General features: G+C 39.0%; 1 protein-coding gene across 1 annotated transcript in view; it reads right to left on the bottom strand.

Moving 5' to 3' along the window:
- KCNS3 (potassium voltage-gated channel modifier subfamily S member 3) overlaps positions 1-21,786 on the bottom strand; it is a 71,023-nt gene that overhangs the window by 26,502 nt on the left and 22,735 nt on the right. The gene's annotated exons all lie outside the window — the stretch shown is intronic.

Below are 21,786 nucleotides of genomic sequence, written 5' to 3'. Positions count from 1 at the left end.
CACCCTAGTCCTGGCTTTAGCCTTCTGTGATTTGGGCACTGTGACTAGAGCACTTGCTGGTAAAGACTGAAGCAAAAAGTCACTAAGTATCTCAGCCTTCTCTATACCTCAGGTAACCTGGTCTCTCATTTCCTTCCAGAGAGGGCTCATATTTTCTATTGTCTTCCTTTCATTACTGACATACCTATAGAAGCTTTTCTTATTGCCCTTGGTATCCCTGTCCAGATTTAATTATTCCAAAGCAATGTCTCTGCATTTTTCCCAGGCTACCCATCCTTGCTTCTACCTTTCCATCCAAGAATGAATTGTTTTGGTTCATTTTCTAACTTGCCTATGAAGCACTCAAGAGCAGGGAATGCAATTTGTTCTGGCATTATAGTTGCTTAGATAAAAGAGCTTTTTGTCTGTGAGTCAGACTTTCAGAATCTTTTGTAATATAAACAAATATAAATAATATTCATGTCTTGGAATAGTTTAGGTTTCTTGTGCTAAAGCTTTCAATGGAAAATTGATATGTGCATGAGGAAATGGGAGATGATGTTCAGGATAATTGCAAACATTCTTAAAATTTATCTTCTTTTAAGTAATAAAGTAAACAGTTAATTGTTTTAATTTGATTTAATAAACATGTTATTATATAACTATACAAAAAGTGATATTTGCTGAGTGTCTGAAGGGAATTCTATTTCCCACAAATGCACATAGTCCAATTAACTTGAAAGAAACTGCTTATATTCTTAACAATAAGTATGTGTGTAAAGATTTGCAGAAACAACAAAATACACAGAAGGAAGCATTACTTGGAGAAAGAAGCAAACACATTCTTCTACATATCACCACTGAATCAGAGCCCTTTATAAAATCTAATGAATTATCCTTCATGTATACCGGACTCTTAATCAGCGGAACCCATCATCTTTTGTTGTATTTAATTAATTTCATCTTCTGGAACTCTAGTAAGACAGAGACAGAAAAATGGTACCTGAGGTTTTGAAGAAAGAAGTGCTAACCAAATATGGTGCACTGACATGTGTACTGACACGGCTATTTTTGTCAGACACCATTTTCCTCAAAACTAATGCTTGTGAGTTGAGATAAATACAAGAATATCATTAACCACAGGCCAAACATACTGAGAATAAGGGAGAAAATTCTAATTTATTGCCCACTAATAACAGCTAAGGGAAGTGAGATCTAACAGCAGTGCAGGGGGACAGGGAATGGGGGCTGCAGCCAGTCCCTAATGCTTTGTCTCTGCTGCTCCTTCACCATCACTCTGTCCATGTTCCAGTGTGGGATCCCTCCTCCATGGGATGCCATCTTTCCTGAATTAATCCCATGTGGGCTTCCCATAGGCCGCAGCTCTTCAAGCACTGCTCCCACATGAGCCTATAGATATACAGGGTTTTAATACTGATGGGCAGCTCAGCTCCACCATGCTGCTCTTCACTCCCCTCTTCAGAAGGAAAGGAAGAGAAAATTTAATTAAGAGAAAGCTGATAGTTTGAGATAAAGACAGGGAGATCACTCACCAATTCACATCATGGGCAAAACAGAGTCAGTGTGGGGAGGCTAATACAACTTATTGCCTATTGCAAACAGATGAGAGTGGTGAGAACTAAAAACAAACTAGAAACACCTTCCCTCTTATCCACCCTCTTTTACCTCCTGCCCTGAGTGGTGCAGGATACCAGAGAAGGGAGACTGTGGAAAAACAGCCTCCAAATTCTGCTTAATCAAGTGCTTATCTTCTGGTGTTAGCTCCTCCCAGGCAACTTCTTAGGGAAAAGCCAAAAGATCTCATGTGATTCACCACACTAAATAGCAGGTTCTTATGTTCCAGCTGCTATCTGAGGTCATAGTTGGGAATTATTTTATGAGTTAACAAATGATCCTCCCATGGCTAAGGATTCCCTCCTGAGACAGCAAGGGTTTATGTGGTATCATCTTCTCTGTCTCGTTTTCCTGCCTTCCAAGAATAAGATAGAAAAAAATACATTTGGATACCTACAATACTCTTTGAATATTGCTGGTAGCCAATAGTCAATATGAACTGAGTCTTTTCCAGGAGGATCTGTTCCATGATGTTCCCAAGCAAAGAGGTGAGGCTCACTGGCCTGTAGTTCCTTAGGTCCTCCTTCCTCCTTTTCCTGTAAATGAGAGTGACATTTCCCTTTTTCTACTCTCTGTGGACTTCGCCTGACAGCCACAACTTTTCAGATGTAATGGAGAGTGGCTTGGCAACCACATCAGCCAGCTCTGGAAAGAACTCTGAACTCTAGAACCTGAAACTCTGGGAAGAAGAGATGTTTCTTAGGATAATGTTTCTTAGGATAGTGATGTTAAACAAATCCCTTTTGAAAATAAAATCTTTGGCCCACGGCCAAAATGCCTGGTTCACAAACACTATATCAATAGCCTAGTTATATGTAGAGAGTTGTCTCAGGCTGTAAGGTATCTTTCTCCAGTCCTTGTTAATCAAACCAGCTCTGGACAATTGGTACACATCTTTTACAACTATTAAGATCTATTGTAAATGTAAGAGAGTCTATCCTCATTTCTTAAAGTATACAAAGCCACAAGAAAAACAATATATATATATATATATATAATATATAATATATAATATATATAAACATATTAAATGGCTTTGGAAAAAAAACAAAGATCAAAACCTCTTAAGGAACCCAACCCTCACCACATCTGCTACAGGCTCCACGGAGACCTCCTCTCAGATTAAGAAAAAAATCCTGTCCCTCTCTTAAATCCTCTTTTCCCAAATAACTCCTTTCAATACTACCAATATCATACTATAAGCTGATGAAAATTGTCAGTACAATTCAAGGTGCACTGGGTTCAGTGTCTATCATTGTAACCACAACATACGAAGGACAATGAATACCACATACATGGATATTGTGAAAGAAGGCTGTCATGGATATGACATTATTAATTTTACATTTCATACTAGAGGATTTTCTGAAAACTCTGTTACCAAACCATCTTCAGAAAACTGAAAGAGTGCTTGAGAATAGATTATATTATGTGAATATACTGAAGCAGTTAGTCAAACACATTGATAGTCATAAACAAATACACAAATTTTATGCTTATATATGTGCATACGTGTAAACAAATTCAAAGTAAACTACAGTAGGTAAAAATTATCCTTGTTTTTATGGTTGCTATTCCAGTCAGAATAACCTGATATACTGCGTTTCTTATTCTTTCTGTTTCCAACTTAAAGAGGAGAACTAGAATTACATTCCTTTTCAATTGCAAATCTTACTCAGCACTTTTGGCTCCGGAGATGGCAATAGTACTTTTAGTAATTTAATGCATGCCCCGACACAAAAATTCAGACTAACTGAACATTGCTCTAACAACAATGCAATGTTCCCTTCTCCTGCTGTGTAACTGTACTTCAATTCATTCAAGGTGATTCGCTTGGAAAAGAGAAATTGTCTTGACCTAAGAATTATTTATAACCCCAAGGATTTAGGGCCAAACCCAAAGTGATCTTAAGAACCTAAAACAGCCAAAGGACTGAGCTACACAGATCTAAAAATACTGCAATGTGATTACTTCCACTGGAAGCATTTGCATTCCTTCTGTGTCACTAGAAAAAATAAAGCATACTGAAAGCCTCCAATAGATCAGAGTATTCTTCATTGACTATAATAGTTATTGACATCTAACCTTTGTGATGCAGTTACTACATTCAGGAAATCTCAGCACCTAGTGGAAATAGCTTACACCACCTGCCTAAGATAAGGACTTGTCAGGAAAAGGCACAAATTCAGGTCCCTTCTGGAAGTGAACTGTCTATTGGGTGGAAACTACTCAAAAAAGTACATATATTCCAAGGTTAATTACACAATAGATGCACGTCTTCACCTTAAATTAAAAAGAGAGATGGAAGACCTTATGAAATGGGTAATGATAGAAAACTTGTGATAATTTCCAAATAATAACCAGGTCCTCTGTAAACAATATCTAGACAATATAACCTCTGATTGTTTATGATGGTGTTGTACTTGCAGTCTGAGACTGTGTTCAAGATACCTGGTATTACTGGTCTACCTTCTTACTTCGGCTATCAGCAAAATCAACATCCGCATTCATGGACTAGCTGTTTTCAGTGAGTTGTTTTCAGATCCCAAATGAAATACACGCAGCCCCACAACATCCTTCAGGAGCGCCTATGAGTTGGATTTTTTCGTTTTTCTTTTTATAGTATGAATCTGCCATGGCTAAAAAGGGCAGTTCTGTGGGGATCTGGTTTCCTCCCTTCTGGTAGCCTTCAGACTACCCAGTCTGGCATTAGAATTTCTCCAGCAATAAAAGGATTGGTTTGTTAGACATTCAAAGCAGTGAAATGCTTAAGAATGTTCAGCATTGGGATAGAAATCATAGTTTTTTGAATAGGAAGGGACCCTTAAATCTGTTTAGCCCAACTCCCCTGAAATGAACAGGGACACCTTCAGCTCCATCAGGTGCTCAGTGCCCTGTCCAGTCTTACTTTGAGTGACTCCAGGGATGGAGTATTCACCACCTCTCTGGACAGCCTTTGCCATTGCTTCACTACCATTATCATAAAAAGCTTTTTCCTCATATCCAGTCTAAATCTCCCCTCATTTAGTTTGAAACCATTTCCCCCTGTCCTATCACAACGGACCCTTCTAAAGAGTCTGTCCTTCTTAAAGAGTCTCCCTTCTTACAGCCTCCCTTTAGATACCGAAAAGCCACAGACAGTTCATGTATTTTAACTGTGTCCCACAAAATGAATTCTTAAAGCTTTTAGCAAAGACAAAATGATCCATATTAAAGTACAAAAGCAGACAAAATTGTGGCTTGTAAGAAGATCCTTTCAGCTCTCCCAAAATATATGAAACTCCAATAGAAGAAAGTAGTGGGTAAATTTCAGTACCTTTAGAACCTGAATCACACAATTGTAATCACAATACCCTACTACAGAGGTTGAATTTAATGCCTTAATTATAGAAAGCACAGCAGCTTTATTTATAATTCACCTGCACACTTGAAAGGAAAATAGAAATACTGTCAGCTACTAACCCCACAATAAACCACATATTCTTATCTATCCTTCATTTTTAGCAATACCTTTTTTGCCTATAAATATTTTCTAGCTTAAGTTTCACAAAATTTGGTCCAGAATTGCACAGTGCTGAACCAAATCAAACAGTTGCTTTTACCTTAAGTGATGCGGACACAAATGGAGAATTCACTAAGAAATACTACTGTGAAAAAATACACAAATAAAAAAGTAATGTCAATATTTTATTGGTTCCGAGGTAGCTTGCCTTATTGAGGAATAGTCAGCCAAGATATTAGCACAGTTTGACTAGTGATAATTTCTGCTTTTATTAAGATTTTACACAGAAGAAGCAAGGAAATAGCAAGCAGTATCATCTACACATCACAGCATAACCAGGTTACACAACGGCAGCAGCAAATGCCAACACAGTATGGAGCAGTTGCATAGAACCCCAAAGCTTAGTCAGTCACGCAAGTAGTGCAAGTCGTGCAGGCATCAGAGGAATTGTGTTAAAAAGGTGACTATTGAAAAGGAAAGAGTGCTAGATTTAGTGTAAGCCCTCTTCTGACAAAAGAAAAGGATGGCTGCCAGTAGATACAGGGGAGGTGAAATGAGAACTGGAAAAATGGGCTTTACTGGTGAGTGAGTGACAGGATCAAATCTTTTACCACCGTCCCATTTATTGAGTTTAAAGATTGTGATTCTGTCCATTAAGCATGTGATAGATAGGTCTGTTGGCTACTTGAATAAAAAGGTGCTGCCTTGTCTCTTTAGGTGCTAAGGTAGATTTTGTCCGATTGAGTTTATGCTCACTCAGGAGGGATCCAATCACAGATGAGTCCTCCAAGAAGCTAAAGTTGGCCATTTTATGAGCTAAACAAACACACTTCTAAACTGAATGCTGACATATAGAAATTCAAAACTTGATGTGTCTCACAGCTCACATGAATTACTGAGAAGGGAAGTGGTTGGTCTTTGCATTTCTGATCTCTATCTGAATAAAGAAACTTTTTGTTGAGAGTCAGGGGGCAGAGGAGTAACATGTCCAAAGTTTTAAATGTTATAATTTCCTGTGTTTCTTAGTTACTACTGTCCTATTTTTATGTTCTTTTCTGCAAGCAATGACACCTTAAGATCTGACACACACTTTAAATTTATGAATGTGGGTTTTGGATAGGGATTATTTGAACTATTCCAAGGAAAAGGGGATCTTCAGCATGCTGCTGGGTGTAGCAAAATGCTAAGCAACTTGTCAACCTGCTCAATAGCATCCATCCCACTACTCATCCATGTAGCACATAGGGGCCTTGTGGTACAACACTGTCTGCTTCCAATTTCAGGTTCAAAACTGCCATTTGTGTCCACACCCAACTTTCACTATTTGGTTTTGTTACTGTACAAAATATTGAAAAAACAGCTAGAAATGTTATGGCTTCAGGAGAACACTACTCATAGGTGCACTGCCATCTTCTGGGAGAATCTATTCAGTTTTGAAGCCAGATGAATTAGTTACTACGTCCAGCTTCTTCCTAGTATAGTGAAGGTGAAGCTGCATTCCAAATAGCTGATTCTACAGTTAAAAGTTTTGAATTTTCACTTCATGATGGCTTGCTCCATTCAGCACGAAGAAACAAATGTTATCAAATGTCATAGTTATGAATACTAATACATGGACTGCTGAGGAAAATCCTTTTGATGGCCACACAAGGCAAGAAATCATTTGTAAAACACCACTTTCTTACGAAGTGTTCAAGATTTTTAGCTATCATCTCTGCCAGTCCTACTTCTATTCAATAATCCAAAGGAAAATATTAAAAAGCATCTAGGTTCAATGAACAGATCTTCATCTGCAAGATCATTTGAGGTATATTAACCCATCTTCAAATACTTCAAGTTACTTTTTATCTATTTTTTGCCTACAGATGAACGCTGACCCTCTGGATCAGGCTATTAATAACTTGATTTATGACATCTTCCATAGTTAAACAGATCAGCAGGAGAAAGCCTGCATGCCTCAGATGAAAAGCAAACACTCCAGTTATTTTAAACATCTTTTCACAAAATAATGTTATCTTTCATAGACTAGAAAAACACTGCTCAAAATCTCTTGCAGAAATCAGATTAATTAATTGACTTTAAGGCTAATATATACCAAATCTTCACTTCCAGTGGGGTGGGTTACAGAATTTCAGTCTACAATGCAGAAGTAAGAAACCAGAGAAGATAAACTGTTTATTTCAGCCTATTTTGTGAGCAAATGTTATCAAGTAAAACAACATGGTTAAATCAAACCATCTGTTTAATTAAGCCTCAAAGTCCCAAGTAAAAGTATTTTTTACTGCTTATACTTACAGGCTACAGACAAGCTAATTACCATTATCTATCCCCAAGAAAGGACAGAAACCATATTATTGTCTAATTTATTTATAATCACCAAAGTCACCAGATTACTTAACTTATCCTTTTTCTGTTCTACCTCTTTTGCATAGGCTGGAAGTATGTCAGATTGAGAGGAGTTGAAAGGATTACCCATTAGTCCGTGATGAGTCTTGTATTTCATATTTATGCAAATAAATCATTCCTAAGCCAGTTTATCAGTTAATGATAAATTTAGACTCTTGGTCATTCTACCAGCAATAACACTTGTCAAAGTTAAAGTAAGTTCTTTGTGCTGTAATGAAACAAAATGACTGGAAGGGCTGATTAATGCTGGTAAGCCCAGGACATGATGCACAGACCTGGTAGGTCAGCAGTGCCTTAGCTGCCATTGTCTTGTCCAAACTCAGGCTGGGAATGGCACAGAACAAGGTTTATTTGCTTAGCAGCTGCCTGCAACTGGTTTCTTTTCTACATCCCATCTCTCACTTCCAGTGGATCTCAGCTAGAGCTTTGCACAAGGCAAAAGAGAATCAAAACTAATAAGGCTACAATTATGTTGTCTAACATACAAACACTTCTGGGCTTTGTGTTACCTTCATGTTCAGAGAGATGTCCAAAGCAGGTGTTTTCTCATCTGTGTTTACTGCACAGCTTAGTTTGATGGTTTCTTGGAACATCTGCTAAGCTTGCAAGTACAAGAGTTAACTAATGACAATGGCTGCTTGACCCAACTCTTGACTAAAACCTTCTTTCTACTAATATCTACCCAGCCAAAAGGACCTCACAAAGAATCACAGAATAGAATCAAAGAATCATTAAGGTTGGAAAAGACCACTAGGATCATCTAGTTCAACCATCAATCATCACCACTAAGCCCATTAACCAAGTCCTTCAGGCATAAAGGGAGGTTCGCTGATATCAGTAATGCAATTGATCTTCCAATAAAATGAGCCAGTTCAGTTTGAAACTGGGACCAGAAGCACTTCCAAGATCCAGGTAATTTATTAGTGCTACAGATGTATGGAAATCATTAGCTGAGCATGTAAAACAAATCCCTGATTTTGTCAAAACCAATAACAGTCACACAGAAACAGAGTAAAAGACAAAAGCTATTTCCTATCAGTGAACAGAGTCCTGCTATCCCATACTGTTGTAGGAAAAAGAACCAGTGGGGGAGGACTTTGGAGAAAAAAATCAGTAAAAAAAAAGGAGACAGAGACTGAGTAGGTATTTTTTCCAGGCAGAATGAAGGTAAGCCATTGCTCCCATCCATGGACAGGCCAGAGTGCCCCATGGGCTACCTTTAATGTACTTCTCTGCACAGAGAAGATGCATAAATAGTAACCTTGAACATGAAACTCATCCAAATCAAGTTTATATAAACATCTCCCACCCCATGGGAACCAGAAACAGGAGGAGTGGAGGAAGATGTGCTTCAGGGATTGCCAAAACTCACTGAGCAGAGATGGCTGTGACTACACTGCATCTTCTCCTTTGATTTGCCCCTGTTCCTAACACTGCTTTTATGGGAGGGTCCAGAAGAAATAAAGATGCTCTGATACATGTTATTCTCAATTATTCCAAGGCCCACATTATTAATTAAGGATGAACTTTAAATACGGGATACTGCTGATGTTTTATTTTATATTGGAAGTGATTTTCTTATATTCATTAAAGAGTACAGTTTTTGAGCTAAGTTAGAAATAAGTGCTAGAATCTTGTTTTACAGCCTCAGAATTCAGAAATGTAATTTCAAATATTTACAAGGCTTTTCATGAAGACATAGGCTGAAATGCAGCTTCTAGTGAACTAATTTATGAGCTCAAAATGAACAAAAATGATTGCTTGCTTTCCCACAGGAAGAAATCATCAAGTTTCACTCATACTCCCTTTCCTGTATGATTAACTATTACTTCTGCACCAGCCAAGAGATGACCTGCAGTAACCATTCACAAGAGGCTAAAGTCGTAAATAGATACAGACTCAAAAATATTATCTGAAGTAAAAACAACTCTCAGACCAGCAGAGCAACATCGCAGGTTTCCTTGGAACACATAAGTATATGAGGACAGAATCTTCCCACAGTGCAGAGCCTATGCAGTTTTCTCAGATAATTCATGCAAGTAAAGCAATGAGATCTAACAGTTAAAAAAAAAAAAAAAAAAAAAAAAAAATTAAATATAGATATAGATATATAAATATAGATGCTAACAATGAATATAAGCTGGCTATATTACATTGACAGCAAAAATAAAGGCAGATCAGTTTTACTGGAACTTGCAAACAGGTTTGCAGAGTCATAATTAAACTCAGAGCTGAACATCAATGGAAAACTAAATTATATCAGCATTGACGAAGCCTATATAATGTCTCTATGTTCATAATGGGAAGTAACTGCACCAAAGATGTGTAAAATTTAGAATAAACCTATAAACGAAAAAGACTCCAAATAACTGCCTGAACTGAATGTGCTGGATGCTACGCCTTATTAACGCTTGAAGGACATTGAAGTTATCTCCTATCATAAGACCATTCCCTATAAAATTAGGAAGCAGCTGGAACCACTTGTGGAGTGTACCAGCCACCCTCTGATGATAACATTCACAGAAGCTGCAATCCTCAGAACGTAATCTTTTCCTATTCCTCTGTAAAGTTCTCAAACAACTGTGGTGGTAAAACAGAGCTCCAAGGTTTGACCTCCTGCACTAACTCATTCAGGGCTTTATTGTGCTGCCAATAACTCAAATATCAGGAGTGCTGGCTCCTCTCTCCTTTAATCAACGAGAAGAAGGACTGCACATCTGCACTGCCAGTTGCTGTGAGTGCTGCCTTGTTTTGGTTTATAACAAAGGGCCAAACAATAGAGGGTGCTCTGGGGAAAATATTCTCCCCTACAGTGAAGGGAATGCATGCATCCAAGTCAGAGAGGAACCAAGCAAGGAATCTGGCTGGGCTCAGATTGGCACAACAAACACAAAGAGATTTCATCATTCATTCTGTGCGCAACAAAGCTTCAGAAACTTAAGAGTTCTGACGTCTTTTCAGAAATCAATTGAAATATTTTGTTCAAAACTGCAGGAGACTTGGAATGAAGTTCAATGATTGTGAAGCAATTACACTACGCATAAGTCATTCTTCCATCAAACACAAATATCATACATTAATGGAAACAAAGCACAGTATAAAAAAACTAGGTCCTGACTTTACAGTGATATAGTCCGAAGATTTTATTCCACAACCTTAAAGCCAGATCTGGAGTAAATTTTATTCCTAGAACTCATTCAAAATATAGCAATGCTATAAGTAATAATTCAGTTTCTACTCCAAATGTGTTTCTATTTCTGAAATTGATAGACTGAATCAAATTATATCTGAAAACATTCAGAAAATATGGGGAAAAAAAAGAAAAAAAAAACTGTTTTGCTTAAGGAGATAGGGTTTCAATGAACTGCAAAGGGTTAAGGATAGAGATGTGAAGTACAAGCAGGGATAAAAATGCGAGCTGATGTATTCCAAAGAGACGAGGGAAATCAGATTTCTGTGTGCAAGGACTCAGAAAACAAAATTTCCTGTTGCCATGGAAATTGAAACAAAACCAAAAACCATTCCCAATCACAATGGAAGGCTGAGATTTTGAAACTTCCTTTGGAAGAAAGTTTTTAGGGAAAACTATTAATTTTGAGTCACTAAAACATGTTACTTCCTACAGATGACATGTTTTTATGTAGGTAAGGATCAGGATTTCTTTTCTATAGTTCAGTTCACTTCTACTTATATCATCAAAATATGAATAACTACACCATAATATTTATACTTAACACACAAGAAAAACTTTTTCACTGCTATGTGCAAAGGTATTTATAATAAATCAAACTGATCACGCAGAAGGCTAAATACTTCTGCTTCATGCTTTAACTTTTAAAATCAGACATGAAATGGAAATATTAGCACTTCCTTAGAAATGTTCTGGGAAGATAAATCAGATCTGTATAGTGCTCTCATTGTCAAATGAGTCCTACCAAGAAAAAAATAGCCAAATATGCAAAAAATTTAGAGTAGCAAATGCACTCAAGAATCAATTTACTGCCTAGAAAGACATTTCAGTATCTTTTGACATGTATTCCCAGTTTCACTCGAGAATGTCCTTCCTGGGAAGTATTAGTTGACACCACAGAGGATATCTCCACTTAAGCCAAAGCCACTGTTACAACTGCAATTCGAATGTACAAAGTTGGGTCACATCTCCAATTCTAAAGTTGGGTCACATCTCCTATTCTCTTCTCTTTGCACCTCAGTACTCAGGCCTTTGTAATGCAGTCCTCTAGCCCAGTAAATTAATATTGAAGCCACTGATTAAGGGCATCAGTAGAGTAAATTTGCCCATTCCCAGCAAACTGACAAATTATACTAAGTGTTGGCTTATTGCCACAACAATGGAGTCACTGAAAAGAGTTGGGTCTCCGCCAAGAAGACAATGATCCAGGGGCTTTCCAACTTCTCAGGCTCACATCACCCTTCCAACTACTCAGATTTTCGTGACTCAGCAGAGAATTATTTTATTTTTTTTGGTTTAAATTTGGCTCATTTTTGGAATCTGCTTTATCTTGACACAGATTTATGTCAGTGTGACTGAGATAATGACCAGCTGGATCTGGGGCTGGGCAAGGTGCCACAAGGGAGCAGGGAGAAATCCTTAAGCCCCTTTTATCACCAACCCTTCATCTTTGCTATGGCTGGATTGAGCTCAGCTCCCTAACTCCCTAAATAGTGCAGGGGGAAAAAAAAGGCTTTCACAATGTCACATATATTAAGAATGTTATATCTGTCCAAGTTTTCTTTTCTATAGACTGAAAAGCATGAACATTAAATAATAATATTAGAACAATTTCTCTCTGGAGTCCATCTATCCACTTCAGTGCTCTACTTCTTCTTACCAGCCACTAAGCACTTTCTGGTAGATGCTGGTTTACTTACTGGAAAAAGCCCTTTTTGAAATGAATTCACCAATTATTCCAGAGGAACACACATACCTATTTGTAACTACTACTTAAATAATTTTCTCTCCGATCAGATTTCAGTTAGTTTACCATTAAAGGATCAGGTGAACAGATGGAGTCTATCAGCTTTTCATGTTTTGGTTTGTTTTTTTGTTTTTTAGGTATGCTTAATAATGAAGCTCTCACTTATAAATTTGTTTTTTAAAAGTGTATCATTTCCTTTCTTAAAATATGGTTTTATTGTATCAGCATTTTACCTTCCATCTCAACCAAACCAGACCATTCATTTCTCCTTACTAACCCCCAACCGAGCATCATGAACAACAGTGGAAGGCAATGGATGAGCTACAGCAACCACAGAAGCAACATGGATTTTTTGCTCTATCATCTGAATTCTCTAAGGAACAAAAGCATTTTCCAAAGAATACAACTAAAACTGGATGAAGACTTTTTTTTCTTTTTGTGAATAGAGAATTCATTGAAAAAGGCTGTGACAGGGAGACCAACTTTATTTCTGAATCCAGCCTTTGGCTGGTGGGAATTTTCCACAAAGCAAACAACCCAAACAAAAACAAAACAAGAAAGGCAGGAGGGATTTTGGAACAGTGTACATTTCATTGTGAAATTTTCTAAGAGCATCTTGTTTCCAGAGATGCTGAAATCTTGCATTTCAACATATTCTAAAAAAAATAAATGAATAAAACAAAATAAAACACCTCCTTTCATTGTGAAACCTTTTGTAAAATTTTAAACCAGCCTAAATTTAATTAAATGCAAAAAGAATTAACTCCTCATGATCAAAAGAAAAATGGAGTCAACTGAAAAAAAAAGAGTTCAAGGAGTCTTAAATTATGGATCTTTTATACAATTTGGTTCAGCAACCAAACAAAAATCTATTGTTCTCTTTACTAAAATATACTACTTTTTATATAACTATGACAGGACAGCACAGGGGATGATTTTTTTCATTAAAGACATTTCATTAAAGACAGATCGTTTTGAAGAGCTTGGCCCAAACAAAAATCACGTTTTCCAACAAGACCTCAACTTTTTTCCACTTCTCCACAGCTGAAGTCATCATTTTCACAGTAACACGAGGTCTTCTGCAACACCACCACCACATTTTTGATCATCACACTCCTCCTAGGAAAGGATTGCATAGGATGAGGAAACTACTGCGCTACACATTTTAAATATCAGAAAAGAGAGGTAGAAGAAAGGATGGAAACCAGAAGTGCTGGATGACAGAATGGTTGGCATAGGATCACATGAAACATCAACAAGGGAAAATCCCAATCCTTTGCAGTCCAAAGCCGCTGCTCACCACCATGAAAGCAACGTGCCTGATCCAGCCCCAGTCTGTGCCTCCCAATCTATGCCTACTTCTATGGAAATATCTGCAATCTGGGCTTCCCAAAGGAAGCAGGATTGGCTTCTGATCTCTCCAACACTGTAGTAATTATGGTAACAAAAAGCTTCTCTGCATGCACACTCTGCCAGAGCTTGAGTTGCCATATACTGACAAAGATCTCTCTTAATTAAGGTGTCAAAACTTTACAGGATTGGCTTCCTCCATGCCATGCTCTCTCAGATCCCAAATTCCTTTTTCAGCTACTTTTCTGATAACTTAATTAACAAGTCATTCATCATCTAGCTACCAAGAGAGGTATCTCAATCCCAGTGAAAAGAGTCAGAGAGAGGAAAAATTAGCAATTTTTCTTTCCTTTCTTCTTCTTCTTCTTCTGTTTTTTTTTTTTTTTTTTTTTTTTAACACTCATTATATATAGTTTATTTTTGATTACTTAGTCCAACAAAGATCACACTCCAATAACTGGAAATATTTTGCCACAAGAGTTATTATTCACATATTACTGTGTTTTTTTTCTCACAATGCCATGCACTTCTCTTTTTCTCCTCCATCCAAAAGTAAAAAAAAAATCATCATCCCATGCAAGGTTTATTGCAGTGACCTTGTCTGCTGAACTACTTTTGTGATAATGAAGTCACCTGCATTTTAAAGGAACCAAATACTGAAAATATATATGGGATAACAGAACATAAAGCATTTATTCCTGACCTCACTGCCTTTTAGTTTGTTGAATAACTGTGAACATTGCAAAGACTGTATATCTCAACGCCACTGGGGGTGGGGGTGGGGGGGCTACTGTATTACCAAAACCCTCTTGGGCTACTGGTTACTAAGGGGTATGGTTTTAAACTCAGACACAGGAGGCTTAGGTTAGATATCAGAAGGAAGCTTTTCACACAGAGGGAGCTGAAGCACTGGAACAGGTTGCCCAAGAAGGTTGTGGAAGCCCCATCCCTGGAGGCATTCAAGGCCAGGCTGGATGTGGCTCTGGGCAGCCTGGTCTGGGTGTTGGTGACCCTGCACTTAGCAGGGGAGTTAAAAGTGGATGATCATTGTGGTCTTTTTCAACCCAGGCCATTCTATGATTCTGTGATACTAAGTACAGAGTGAAAAAGACCAAGGAGTGAGATAGACTATCCATACTTCCAGGTTACGTTCACAGTGCTTTTAAACAAATAGCATAAGGGAGACTGCAGTTAGCAAACGTCATGCTGTGGCACAGTCCTCCTTCATGGGACATGTTTTTCTGTATGAGGAGTGGAGAAAATAAGTTTCAAGACATATCAATATTTCCCAGCAAAGCATCACTGTAGCACAGCTGTTGCCATCAATCCCCTTTTTTCTGTTTATCCTTTACTTCACACTGGCTGCTCTCATTGCCTCTCTCTTGATTTCAAGAATGTGAACACAAAGACATTGTAAAAATTGGCATCAGATTAAGAAGGATATTGTGGATATGGCACAAAATGCTATAGCTGATGTGGTGCAGCTATAGAACAGAAAACCACTGATGCAGAGACATCATCTTCATTCCAACCATCACCCCAAGTACAGTGCATATAAAAGCTGCATGGCTCATTTGTACTGCAAACAGATTCTCTATCCTAACTTCTAGATTCCTCCATCACTTATTTTCATACAGTCACAGTGGTCCTAAACAGACTCTCCTAACACTTACATTTCACCAACATTATTTTATCCTACTTCTGTTCCAGGGCAAAAAAGCTAGGGAAAAAAAAAAAGTCTTTCAGGAAACTCCTCTTTCTCATATCAGTGTTTGTTTTCAAAGAAACTTCACGTTTTCAGAACCCTTTCTGGATATCGCAAGACATATTGGGATGACTTAAAACAATAAGTAATGCACGCAGAGGTTTTCAGCAGGTGACAATACCATGAAAACAAGCTCACAAAAACTGACTTCCAGCTCAAAGCACCCTTGGAAAGGGCCTTTACACTGTGTTGTGTAATGGGATCGTTTTGCATGCGCCACACACCACTGTAATGCAGCAGTTCCTCAGCAAATGCCATCACAGTAGATGAACAGAGGTTACCTTCAGTGCCAGATTTCTAAAAGCCCACATAATAATGCTCTGACAGCTGTCCAATCAGTATGTATACATCTAGGTATACAGAAGACTCAAATCACTAGTCTCCCATTTACAAAGGCAGTCTAAAAGCAGGAAGTATGACTTCACCAAAAGCTGCTAGAACAGAACTGGACTCAGCCTTTCGATTAACCTTATGTTAATCAAATACTGCAAGAACTTAAGTTTGGTGACTTCAAATATACTAAGTATACCGTACTTACATACGTATCTATATGTTGGCTAGAAATTATTCTCATGACAACGCAACTCATCCTCAAAACACGTAATAATACACCATAGAATCATATAATTGTCAAGGTTGGAAAAGACCACCAAGATCATCTAGTCCAGTTGTCAGCTCATCACAACCATGCTCCTTACTGCCACATGTCCACAGTAAGACCTCCAGCAATGGTGACCGTACCACATCCCTGGGCAGCCTATTCCAGTGCATCACCACTCTTTCTGAGAAGAAGCTTTTCCTAATATCTAACCTAAACCTCTTCTGGCACAACTTGAGGCCCATTCGCTCTACTCCTATCACTGTTACACATGAGAAGAGGGAGACCCCCATCTCTCCGCAACCTCCTTTCAGGTAGTTGTAGAGAGCCATGAGGTCTCCCCTAAGCCTCCTCTTCTTGAGACTGAACAATCCCATCAGGCCTGTGCTCCAGGCCCCTCACAGCTTTTCTGCCCTTCTCTTAACACACTCCAGGGCCTCTATGTCTTTCTTGCAGTGAGGAGCCCAAACTGAACACATTACATGTGGCACAGCCTCAGCAGAGCTGAGTACAGGTGAAGGATCACCTGTCTGCTCCTACTGGCAGCACTGTTTAGTGCTGACTACAATATATAACATGCACTGTATTTTCTTCTTCAGGATCAACTGTCTAAAAAGAACCTCCCAAAAATATATATATTAATTTTCTATTTTTTATTTTGATTCTTCAGTCACTATGGAAGAGAAATAAGAATGAAAAAGTGTGTAATGACAAAGGCAAAAGAACAGAATTTCTAACTTCTAAAAAGTCAGCCTCCCCCCACACCCTGCCCACCAACCATTTCCCTTTCCAGAACTATCACTACAGATAATGTAGTGTTTAAAATATCCAGCAGAGAAAAAAATTGCTGTGCTTTTGGTATGTTGTTTTTGTGTCTGAAATAAAATTTGGAACAGTGATCAAAAAAGTTGGAACGGTGAATAAAAACCAATTGTCCCAGGGGAGGGGGGTGCTTACTTAAAAAAGCAGTGTTAGCTTTTAACAGCCTTAAGTTCAGTGCGGCCATCATCTCATTCAACACTCTGTTACCACAGCACAGCGAGACTGTTTCTCCATATCCTCCTGATCTATTTAGAGGAAGAAAAACAAACCAAACAACAACAAAAAAAATGTTTTTCCTTCCACCCAGGAGGCTCATGAAGCCGTGATCCCAAACATCAGCACCCTCCTGCTTCACACAGAATTCCTGCACACACTTCCAAGCACTAAGCTGGCTCTTTGCACAGTGAGCTATTTACTCACCACAATCTAAATACGCAATATCGCAACCTCATTTTCAAAGCAACAGCAAACAAGCAAACAAACAACAAAGAGATGGATAGTTATTTTTATATTTGGTGTTATGCCACCTGGAATTAAATGCCAGACATATCTGTATGCCTGCTAAATGACCTTAGTTGGTCTTCAAATTGATAAGAAGCAGCCTGAAGCCGCAGAATCATAGAATCATTTGTGTTGGAAGGGACCCTTAAAGGCCATCTAGTCCAATGCTCATGCACTGCACAGAGACACCTACAGCTCCATCAGTGCTCAGAGCCCCATCCAGCCTGACCTTGAATGTCTCCAGGGATGGAGCATCCACCCCATCTCTGGGCAACCTGTGCCAGTGTCTCACTATCCTTATCATAAAAACTTCTTCCTTACAGTCAGTCTAAATCTCCAATCTTTTAGCTTGAAACCATTCCCCCTTGTTCTAACACCATTCACTATCAGAAATAATCCCTTTCTCTAAAATGCACATTATTTGTGCTGTGGAAAGTAATGCTGGACTAGAGAAACTGCCAGAACCCCCTCATGGTCACAGTTTCTAGGTTTCTATGAAATGAGGTAGAATGTGCAAGGATGATTTATAGCATGCAGAATCATAGAATTGTAAAATCATTAAGGTTGGAAAGACCAATAAGATAGACTGATCCAACCATCAACCCACATGTTAACACTTCAGAACAATGCAAATTCCAGTCAGCATCACACCCAGAAGCTGTTCTAGAGAATTACTGTGCCTGCAACACAAAATATATTCTTGCAGCTAATAGAACAGCTTCAAGTCTGTGTAAAAAACTCTACCTTTGACTCCATAAAAGCACTTGAATTACACAACAAATAGCAGCCTCCAAATGGCTGCAACTGAATACTAGTGCACTGAGCTTCTCCCTCATTTCTGCTTTCTCTCCCAGGTTGCTTCTTAGGGGTACAGAGGGTGGGGACACTGAATTCAGTGATAATATTCTACCTTCCAAAATGCTATTTGTTTCATGCAGACCTCCTAATTCTCTGACTAATAACCACCCCTTCCCAGGGACAGCTGGCCACAAACTTAACAACCCCAGGACTGGTCCCCAATGTCATACAGCTCCCTCAGCATCACCAAGAGCTCAGAACCGAATACACAAAGGAGTGTACAGCCCCTTGTTTTCCTCACCACTGAGGTGACTAAGATCTTAAAACTGCAGTTGCAGCCAAGCAATATTTCAGCAGTTTCTCCAAGCTCAGAATTTTTTTTTCTGGCTTCACAGCTGTAATACTGGGACTTGGCTCCATTATTATATTTATATTAGTGCTCAGGGATAGACTTTATAACACATGGCGCAGTCAGAATATTTTATGTAGCTTATAGGAAGCCAAGAAATAATGCAAATTTGGGTTGCAAAAGTACTGTCAGCATATTGTGCCTGCCTCTGCCAACACAAGTTTGTTCCCTCTGGTATTTTATTATGTGTATTTTTTAATTACTACAGGAGGCTGAAATTCAACTTGCAGGTTATTCTGGACTGACAGATAGCTAGCAAGGAGTTGGGGGTAAAATTCTTGTAAAGGAAGCTGGTTTCAGAAATGCTGCTCTGGATTAATGCTTATCTAGCTGCTAACACTGAGCAACTTTCAGACTTTAGGATAAAGTCCTATGTCCATCTCTATGTCACCCAGGTTCAGAGATCTTTATCAGAAACACAGTCCTTCCTCCACACGCAACAGTGCTCAGAGGAGGACAGCAGCACCAGTGGTGATCTAGCACTGGTAGATAGTGGACACTGGACAGTGCTCTAGAATGCATCATATCTACCCTTAGGTACCTAAAGGCCAGGCATCCAACTTAACAAAACCATATATCCTTATAAAATCATAGAGTCATAGAATTATCAAGGTTGGAAAAGATCAGTAAGGTTATCTAGTCCAACCGCAACCCATCCCCACCATACCCAACAACCACATCCCCCCCCAGTGCACATCTCCAAGGTCCTTCAGTGCCTCCAGGGATGCTGACTTTACCACCTCCCTGGGCAGTCTGTGCCAGTGCTGCATTTCTCCTTCTGAGAAGAACTTTTTCCTAATTTTTCCTACCCCCAAGCTTCCCCAGGCACAACTTGAGGCCATTGCTTTGCTTTTTTGCTGCGTATCCAACAGAGACATTTCTCCCATCTTCAGACAGGAACTTTGAACACACCAGATGTGCTGTCTTCGGAGGAGGTCTGTTTTTGTCCGTTGGCAGAGGGAGCCCAAAGGACCAGCCACACAATAGATGAAGTTGGAGGAAACAAATGCAGCCCAGGGTGCCCTTGTCTGTGCTGACTCAAAAGAGCTCCTAGAACAATGACACTAAATCAGGCCATAACAATCTCCAGCACAGTTGTGTGCTAGTTTTAACAAGCTGTGCAGTGGAAACAGAAATACGTGTCATAAAATAACTAGGAAACTAGAAAACAGACAGCATATATGCTATTAAATAGTAGAGAACAACTAGAGAAGAGACCATTGTAATGCAACACCTTCTTTGGCCCTTCTGTGAAAAGTCTTGAAGAAACAGTGAAAGCAGATTACTTTATTAAGTCACCATGTGGTATTGCTTTTAATCAGCAGAACACAGAATCAGTTAAGACTGCTCATTCTTGGCACAACACTGAAGCCAGAGCCAGAGATGAGAACTCCTGCACAACCAGCCCTCAGCTCTGAGATGCAGTTTGGACCAGTCATGGGTGCTGCAAAGTCTCTCTGTCTGACTGGTATATAAGGTTTGGGAAAATTTATGTGTACCTAGATAAAGGAGTCCTTGATCTGCATTTCTGCCAATATCCCAAGCAAAAACTGCCCTCTCCAATGTATTCATTAAAAAGAAATGACACGTAGGAAGCAGTCACATTTTATATTTAATCTAATTATACTGAACAGCCAAAGGGGCTTTGCTTCTTACTCCTTAACTAAGAATTACTGCTGTTCGTCCTTTCTCAGCTGAGTGGGAGGGTAACATCCAGACTGGAAGTAAACAGCAAAATCTTGTAACTTATATCAAGCACTTCCAGTCACTCAAAGAGCCAGGTGTTCCTGCATGTGCTTCTAGCATGCAAAGGAGGATTCTGAAAAACACATTTGTATGTGTTTTGTAAGTATCTCTGTGTGTAACATTCAGAAACCTAAAATAAACTAGCACCCCAAAACCAAAAAAAGTAAGGATGAATGTGCAGGTGCAATATCCACTGATTGCCTGACCTTGTCATGAGCAGTGGAACAGGCTGCCCAGGGCCGAGATACCAGAGTTTAAGGAGCAATTGGATAATACTCTCAGACATAGGGTCTGATTTTTGGATGGCAGTGTGTGGAGCCAGGAGTTGGACTCAATGATCCTTACGGATTCTTTCCAACTTGGGATATTCTATATAGAGGTACGCAGTGACTTCTCCTTCTGCTAGATCATATTTGGACCATAAGCCCATCATGAAAAATTAACTACAGCTTTACAGAAGTTAAAAAAGAAGTCTCAGCAAGTCGTGAATTTTTGCTATGCTCAGAAGAGATACTGCAATTATGCTGCAGAGGGAAAGTGCTGAGATGGTTTAATGGCATCTGCTGTCTCCCGATTGACAGAACATAAACATCTCAGCAATACAAGCAGCAGCACTGCAGCTATAGAGCACCAGACAGCAGTATTTACTGACTGCAGCTGAGCTACTGCTATCAAACACAAATTGCACTTCTAGCACAGGGCTTTTTTGATTTTGTTTGAGAGCTGTCCTTTTGTGGATGAAGAGGTATTAGCAGCTTCATAAACACTGTCTGCTAATCAAAAAAACATTAGAGAAGCTCTCTGCAGCTTAGTGTCTTTCTGTCACTTGCTCCACTCATTAAGGATGTGTGGAAATTAATAAATGCATTAATACACAAAATCCCAGCCCAGATGAGACCGCATGTTGCATTTACCACACAGACCTGCCTGACACTTTCAGCATTCTTTGACTTTTAAATAGCTAATATTTTGCATTATTGTGCCTGACCCTAATTTATACCTAACAAGTAGCAGATATTTTCTTTCTTTGCTTAGCATGGGTGTGCTATCATTTATTTAGCTGGTGTTTACACTCTGCCACTGATTTATGCCACAGCCCAAAAGGGTGCTGATATATACAGCAAGACTCTTTGCTCAGCTAAGCTTTACCTGCTGCCAGCCAGATGAATGAGAGATGTCCTTCTGAACTCAGAAAGCTTTCCCTTCTTACACCTCCACATTTGCCTTTCAGCTTTTGTAAAACACACCAGAAAGCAGTGGCAGGGCAGAGCTGCTTCCAGCACAAGCTGGGGCAAGCTGAGCTATACCCTTTCCTACACTGCACTGGGAAAGAGCTAC

This window comes from Coturnix japonica, chromosome 3 (genome assembly GCF_054131305.1).
Source record: "Coturnix japonica strain WE chromosome 3, WE-NBRP24, whole genome shotgun sequence".
Taxonomy (NCBI): Eukaryota; Metazoa; Chordata; class Aves; order Galliformes; family Phasianidae; genus Coturnix; species Coturnix japonica.
This window is presented reverse-complemented; position numbering and strand designations above follow the sequence as displayed.